A 7683-nucleotide genomic window follows, 5' to 3' on the forward strand; every position below is an offset into this window, starting at 1 on the left:
GGGTGACTCAATTGGTATGACATTCTAGAACTACAGTTTTATAATCAAACTCACCATAGTGACAGAGAGCAGATCAGTGGTGGTCTGGGGTCAGGATGTAGAATGGGTGGGGGATTGACCTAGAGACATAGGGAGCTTTTTGGGGTGATAAAAATGTTCTCTATCTCGATTGTGGTGGTGGTGATCACATGGTGTATATGTTTGCCAAAAGGCATTATTATAGATGCATTGAATTACATGTAAATTATATCTCAATTAAACTGAGTTTTAAAATTGGATCTTATTGGGCTGCCCGGGTAGCACAATGGGTTAAGCAACCATCTCTTGGTTTAGGCTCAGGTCATGATCTCAGGGTTGTGAGATCAAGCCCCATATAGGGCTCTGCCCTCAGCACAGAGCCTGCTTAAGACTCTCTTGTATTCTCTCTCTGCCCTTCCCCCACACACACTTGTGCATGTGTTCTCTCTCTCTCTCTCTCTCTCTCTCAAATAAATAAATAAATAAATAAATAAATAAATAAATTCGTTCTTACTTTGACCAGCAAAAGAATGAGTGACAGCACAAGGCCTTTGAGAAAGGAAAGTACTAGATAATAGGATAAGGTCAAACTATGCCCACTTGGCAAACGTGCTGAGGACTTGATGGTAGCAAACTTCCTTGTGTCTCTGAAAATATCTGCTAAGCAATATTTGCCTGAAAAATTCCAATCTTAGTACTCTGGATTTATTTCACAGAATCATTAAAAGAAAGCAATATAAGAAACATAAACTCACACTATGGTGGAAAGCATATTTAAGGAAATGACCCTTCAAAAGACTGTAGCATGCCATGATTCTGAGGATTTTATCAGGAGCTTGAGCCCGTGGTCATAAAGGACTGGATGCAGAAGTGCTGGGAAGAGTGAAAGGATTGATTCTGAAAAGGGAGCTGGCATTAAAAGACAGAAAATTATATTACTACTTACTTGAAACAAAGAAAGGAAATTCCCATTATTTCTGAATGAAGATGAGACTGGGTTAAGGAATCTAGTTCTCCAAACAAGCTAGATAATATATAGCCCAACACAAGAACCACAATCAAACGTTGGAAAATATTCCACATGGGAGCTCTTGTTTATGATATTTGATCTGGAACTTGACATCTCGTCAAGATGCAAATAATGGAAGAAACTTAAAGACTGGCTAGTGGAAATGTAGGTAGTTTACATGCAAAACCTGGAATTCACTTCAAATGCTTTATTGTATTGGATAATTCACACAAATCCCCAGTGTGGTACCTGGCACAGAATGGGATGTAAGTAAATCTTTGCTAGAAGGAAGAGAGGGAAAGAGATATGGAAGGAAGGACCATATTTTAAGTTTTGGATGACTCCATGTATTTAAAGACAAAAAATAATGTATTAGATAAAAAAGTTCAGTACGTAAAATACATTAACTTTTTTAAGATTTTATTTATAAAAGACATTAATTTTTTTAAAATTTTATGCCACAACTTCCAACCTACCCCTCCAATAACCTATTGATAAGTGAGTTAAAATATATATTTAGAATAATTTCAGAAGTCCATAATTATGAAAGCCATACATAGGGATGAGTGCTTAGAATGGATTTCTATCTCTGTATTCCTCCCTTAGCAAACTCTGGGTGAGGAAAGAGAAAACATGCTTAGACTACTCAGGGGATGTCACATCCTCAACTAGGCATCCGACTTAAGGATGGGAATTGGGCCATGATTAAGGAATCAGAAATGGGCCATGATTATTGAGTAGCCATGGCAGTTCAGCTGATGGATTATCAATGGACTTCAACTCAGATGCACAGTTTGACTGACAGAAGAAAATTGTCATTCAGGCTAATGGGGGACTTGAACTGGACTCATGGTGTTAGAAAATGAGAAAAGGATAAGTCTTCCCAAATGAGAAAAAAATAATCTCTTGGGTGAGTCCACCCTTTTAGCCTGAGTCCCTTTAATAATCAACAGTGTAAAAGTTTGCATTTTCAAATGATCTTTTTCAGTTAGGATTTTATCAACATTCTTTGTTGGTATTATTTAGTATCTTCTCTCAGACAGAGGCTAGAAATTGACTTCTTTCCCCCAGGAGAGAGTAACTGAGCATTATAAAGGTTTTCTGCCAAAAGCATGGGGCCTCAGATAAGTAATCTCATCCCTCACCCATGATAAATAAGCTATTAAAAATCAAGAAAAAAAGGTAACAGTTGGAATGTCTGAAATGCACAATGTTGTAGAAATCTCATTTGTAAGACCACAAGTCTTCTCCATTGTTTAGCCACAATGCTGGAGTCTTCTCTATTTATATTTTTGTTTGGGGATTTTTCTCTTCCCCAGGCTGAAGTGCTTTGTGCATGAGACAGAAAAGCTGCCAGGACTAGTCCATCTGGCTGGCCAAATGGATTGCACTCACTGGAGCATTGCCAGATGTGTATCAGTAGAAAGTTTAATTTCTGGGCAGTCTAAGCCCTTGGTCCCTTTCTCAGTTTAATGGAAATCACGTTTCCATTTTCCAAAAACTTCTGCAATTGGCCTGAGTGTCGTCACCTAGTCTTGCCTCCCAGTCTCAATAGAGGTCACCCTCCTCGAGAGTGGAACCTCTCCTCTCTATCACGTCCAAAGCAGTGAAATGAGTTTGACAAAAGGGTTTATGCCAAGTGAAAAATCACTATGTTACATTTGATTACATTTGTCTGACCTTGAACAATTTTAGGAGCCAGAGTAGTCATTTTAGTTAAGTAATTTAGTTTAAATTGCTTAATTAAGAAATAAAATTTCATGGAATTCCCTAGATTAATTTGCACTTATACTTAAGAGCATCAACATTTATAATCAATTTAAAGAGGAAATAGGCCTAGAGTATTTTATAGTTTGCAGTGAAACCTAATTGGATTAATTTGGGCTGAAATAGGAAATACAGAGAGATCTGATATATTTTTAATTTCCCACATCTTAAGGACAAATAATGGGCATTTAATCTTTGTAAGGCACTGAGTTTTAGACTTGAAGTTGCAGAAATTGTGGCTTTCAAAGATAAACAGGCTGATTCTCCCGTGTTCTTACCTTTTGGGGAAGGCATTCAGCAGAGCAGGATTGTGGCAAGAACTCACGGGCCAGGTTGGCCTACACATGGTGAGTAGGTGATGGCCACAAGGAGAGTGTTTGGGACCAGCATGGGCCTGTTCTTGTCAGCCCTCTGTATGTGTTCTCTACCCACACTTGTCACTCCCCTCTTTCTCTCAAAAAAATATTTTAAGCGAGAGTGTCAGATTTGAGTGTTTAAGAAGATTCTGCCTGAGGTATAGGGAAGGAATTTGAGGGGAAATGGATGGAGAGAACAAGGGATCATTTTTAAGCTCAACTGTCTATCCTAGTCACAGATCCTGAGATCCTGAATGGAGACAGCAGTAGTAGAAGTGCAGAAGAGGAGATATTCTAGAGGTAATTTCAGAAGGTCTTGGTGATCTATTGGGAGAAGATGTGGGAGAAGAGAGAAATGAGGGAGTGGGAGAAAGCAAAGATGACTGGCAGGTTTCTGCCTGGGGTGACAGCTAGTTATCCACATATCCAGACACCCAAGTTTGTCCAGGCCTGTAGTACTATCCTTTTATACTCTGGTGTGTCCCATTTTGGCAGATAGATTTGTATGGTCACTTTAGTAGAAGAATGAATGACAGTCACATCGAGAATATTAGGAAAGAGATGTGCTGGAAATGGAGTATTTGGACTTGAGATGCCTGTGGTTAACTGTATTTATTCATTCACTTCCTTCAAACCTTTGTTCAAATCTCCCTTTCTCAATGAGGTTCTTTTGAACATCTAATTTAATCCTTCAACCCTCCGCCTTGTCCCCATTCCTGATCCCCCTTATCTTGCTCTACCTTTTCTTTAATCTTAGCACTTAACATCTTCCATTGATTAACATGTTCATTGACCATTGCTTATCTGCTATGATGGGAGCTCCTTGAGGATAAGGATCTTGATCTCTCCTGTTCACAGATGTATTCCAAGTACCTAAAACAGTGCCTTCTTTTTAGTAGATGATCAATGACTATTTTCAAATGAATGAATGAGTGAATTTAAGGAACTCAACAAATACATATCGAGAACCAACCATGTTTTGAACTCCTGTGTGTATCTTAGAAATGTTTAGTAGATTCCAGGATGCTCAATAGAAAGTGAATACATGTGACTCTGAGGCTTGAGGAATGGTCTAGGCTAAAGTTATAAAAGTGTGTATCAGTACTAAGCAGGTCGTGTTTGCACTGTGGCATGAATAATACCCCTTAGTGAGATCATTTTAAGAGGGGGCTCAGGATTGAGTCTAGAGATTAACAAAAATTAGGGGAAGGTGTGAGGTGAGAAATTTGAATGGAGAAAGAGTAGGAATAGCCAATGAAAAAGCACAATAAAAAAAAGGGTCGTGGCATGGAAATTGAGGGGGACTAAAAATAATTTTTGTAGGAGAGAGTTATAAAAAGTATGAAATAAACATTATTCAAGTAAAGCCAGAATTGCCATTGAATTTATTAGAAAGATGGTTGCAACGGAATTAATTGTATTCACATTTGGAAGCCCTTACCCCTAATATGACTGTATTTAGAGATAGGGTCTTTATAGAGGCAATTAAGGTTAAATAACTTCATAAGGTGGGAGGGATTGCAAAACAAATAGGACTGGTGTCCTTGAGAGACACCAGGATTGCACTTGCAAAGAGGAAAGGCCATGTGAGGACACAGAGAGAAGGCAGCTGTCTGCAAGCCAAGGAGAGACACCTCAGCAGAAACCAACCTTGCCCACACTTGGATCTTGGACTTCTAGTCTCCAGAACTGTGAGAAAATACATTTCTGTTGTTTGAGCTACCCAGTCTTTGGTATTTTGTTATGGAAGGTTTACCAGGCTAATACAATGGCCATTATTGATATCGGAATAATAACATTTTCAGGTAGTAAAAGCTGATATCATAGAGCAGTAGGGTAAGGAGAGAATGGGGAGAGTACACTCCCCTTTATATAGAACTGTGGCTAATTGTGGGGGAAAGAAATTGCCCAGGAACCAGAGAGGCTGTGTTGAAACCCTAGGAGAACACAATTAAATCGTGGTTACCATAAATTTCCAAGAGACGAGTTGATCATCTTCACACTATAATATGCATAATTATGCATGTTGATTAGAGCATATTTCTTTGTTTTGTAACTGAAGGAAATCTTGGGAGAGTTTTTAATTTGAACCAGGCAGGAGAATCTTACAAGGACATTAGCAATGAAGTTAGCATTGGCACTCTTTTGGTGGGATTTTAGAGTCACTAAATCAGCTGGACTTCACGATCTAAATTATATCATGTTGATGCTATGCCCCAAGTTTTAGAAGAAAGTTTAGGGTTGTTTGAAGTCATCTCTCAGAATTTTTTAATGCACATCTAGGGTTTTTTTCTCAGGCTTTATCACTGACAGTTTAAAGTCAGGACCAAGTTTTTCTTTCTGGAGGGCATAGTTTACTCCTACTAATAGAACTTTCCTGAATTAGCGTGTTATACTTTTCAAAGTGAGTTTGAAGTTATCCTAATTCTTCTCTCCCTCCCAAGGAATTTGCTCTTGCAGGTACTCCACATCTTCCCTGAATTACCCATTTCCCATCACAATACAAATGCATTGTTAGTCTCCAATATTCAAAATAGCAGTAATAAAACACACTTTCTACCCACATTGTCCAAGGTATCGGTAATTTTGTTCTTCTATCTTCTCTACGATACTCACTTCTTAGATGGTCTCATGGTGATTCTCAGGTATACACATCATCACCTCTAAGCTGATGACTCCTTAACCTTCCCCTGTACTTTTGTCTGGTAAACCTAGGCATTAATAATTAACATATCCAAAAAAAAGCAAGCATCTTGATTCTCACTACCATCTCTAATCTAGTCCTTACCATTAATATTCTACCAATAAACAGCTTAATTGACCCGGGTGCTCATGCCAAAACTCATCAATCACCCTCGAAACATTTTTCTCAATCCATCACTAAAGTTGTGTTTGCTCTACCTTAAAACGAGACACCAATTTAAAAAACAAAACAAAGCAAAATGAAAAAACAAAAACCCATGGTCCTCATAAAGGCTGGTGCAGTTAGCCAGGGGTGGTACTTATTGCCCAAAGCTTCCAAAGGGTTCACTTATTCCCTGTGTTTCCAGTGGCCCCCGCACAGCCCCCATTCCCTTGTGTGAAGTGTATGTGATTTCAAGGAAAGATTGAAGTTTTGACAGCAGAGCTTTCCCGTCTTTGCCTCAAATACCCTTCCTCTCCAAATGTCTCAAGTTCATCCCCACAGCTGACATGGGAACCACTTGACTACATTGAAGATGCCCTGCCGGTGATTTAAAAATGTACAAAAGAGGTAAAACATCTATATAAATAAAGGAGACCCAGGCCTCCTGGGTTTCTAGGGACTGCCTCCTGGCCACTTCTCAGCTGCACCACGGGGCCCTAGACTTGTTCTGCCTAATTTTCCCACAGCACAAGCCTTGCAGCCCTTGGCGGGGCTTGTTCTGGCTGAGACAGCCTAACCCACTAGGCGCTTCCCGATGCTTCCCAGCTGGGCCAGGGGCATTCGCCAAGGGCGAACCCTGCCAGAGCGCATCTGGCCTGCCCCAATAGATACCGCGTTTGCTCCACAAGCAGTTCTGAGACAGATAGACTCGGACCTCCTGAGGCTGTAGCCCTTGTGGCCACGCCATTGCTTACCCCACCTGCCAGTGAGTAGCAGCACAGGTGCATCCTGGATGCAGTTGCCAATTGATAAGGACTTGAGGTAACTGGCAGTGGGAGTTTGTCTTTGAGGGGTACAGGAGTGTAGGAGACAATGGCCTGAGCACGTGGCTGGGCCAACAGGTCTTTTCCATGCTGTGCTGCATGAACATGATGCCGGACAGTTGAGTGAACGACTTGATGATGCTGAGGTTGTACAGCTGGCTAACCTTGAATAAGGTTGGGCAGTTCTTTTCAGTGCAGGAACACCTGTTCTATCACGACTTGCTATTTGAAGGCCAAGTGTGGCAAGTTCCCAGCCAGGATCCTGGAGACCCTGGGGGGCATGCTCATTGATCTCCTCAATACACTCATTTGCGCTATAAAAGGACCGGCTGTTAGTGATGCCATACACCAGGAGGATCCCCTGAGCGCCCCTGAACACCGTGCGCAACCTGTGCTGACCAGACATGTTCAAGAACTCCAGCTTGACCCACTGGCCCCACTGCAGGATGGTAGTCATCCAGTAGTCAATCCGGTTACTGCAGGATTAACGCAGCCTAGGCGGTACCTTCTTGAATGCGCTCCAGGATCTTGCTGTGGCCCACGTCGCTGTCGTCCATCAGCAAGAACTTGAGCAGGTAGCTATAGCTCTTGACCAGACTGCTCTTGGTCCCCATCCTTGATCATGTGCACACAGGACGCAACCCTATGCTCAGGGTGCTGGCTGGGTAGGAGGCCACACGACATCCCCTGGGAGCCCTCAGACCAACCTACTCGTGGTATTTCAGGGAGGCAGTGCAGGGCAGTCCCTCCTTGGCACCACCTGTCGCATCTCAACCTGAGGTTCCTGCTTCTGCTAACAACTTCCGTACCATTAGCATGTCTTTCATGGGTAACTGAAGTAGTCCCTAAACCAGTATTCTTGCT

General features: G+C 41.4%; 1 pseudogene; it reads right to left on the bottom strand.

Moving 5' to 3' along the window:
* Positions 1–6576: 6576 nt before the first annotated feature.
* LOC114207268 (ras-related protein Rab-40C pseudogene) lies at positions 6577–7433 on the bottom strand (annotated as a pseudogene).
* Positions 7434–7683: the final 250 nt, after the last annotated feature.

This window comes from Eumetopias jubatus, unplaced genomic scaffold, assembly GCF_037043125.1.
Source record: "Eumetopias jubatus isolate StellerSeaLion01/CBP00866 unplaced genomic scaffold, mEumJub1_p1.0 scaffold_3, whole genome shotgun sequence".
Classification (NCBI taxonomy): domain Eukaryota; kingdom Metazoa; phylum Chordata; class Mammalia; order Carnivora; family Otariidae; genus Eumetopias; species Eumetopias jubatus.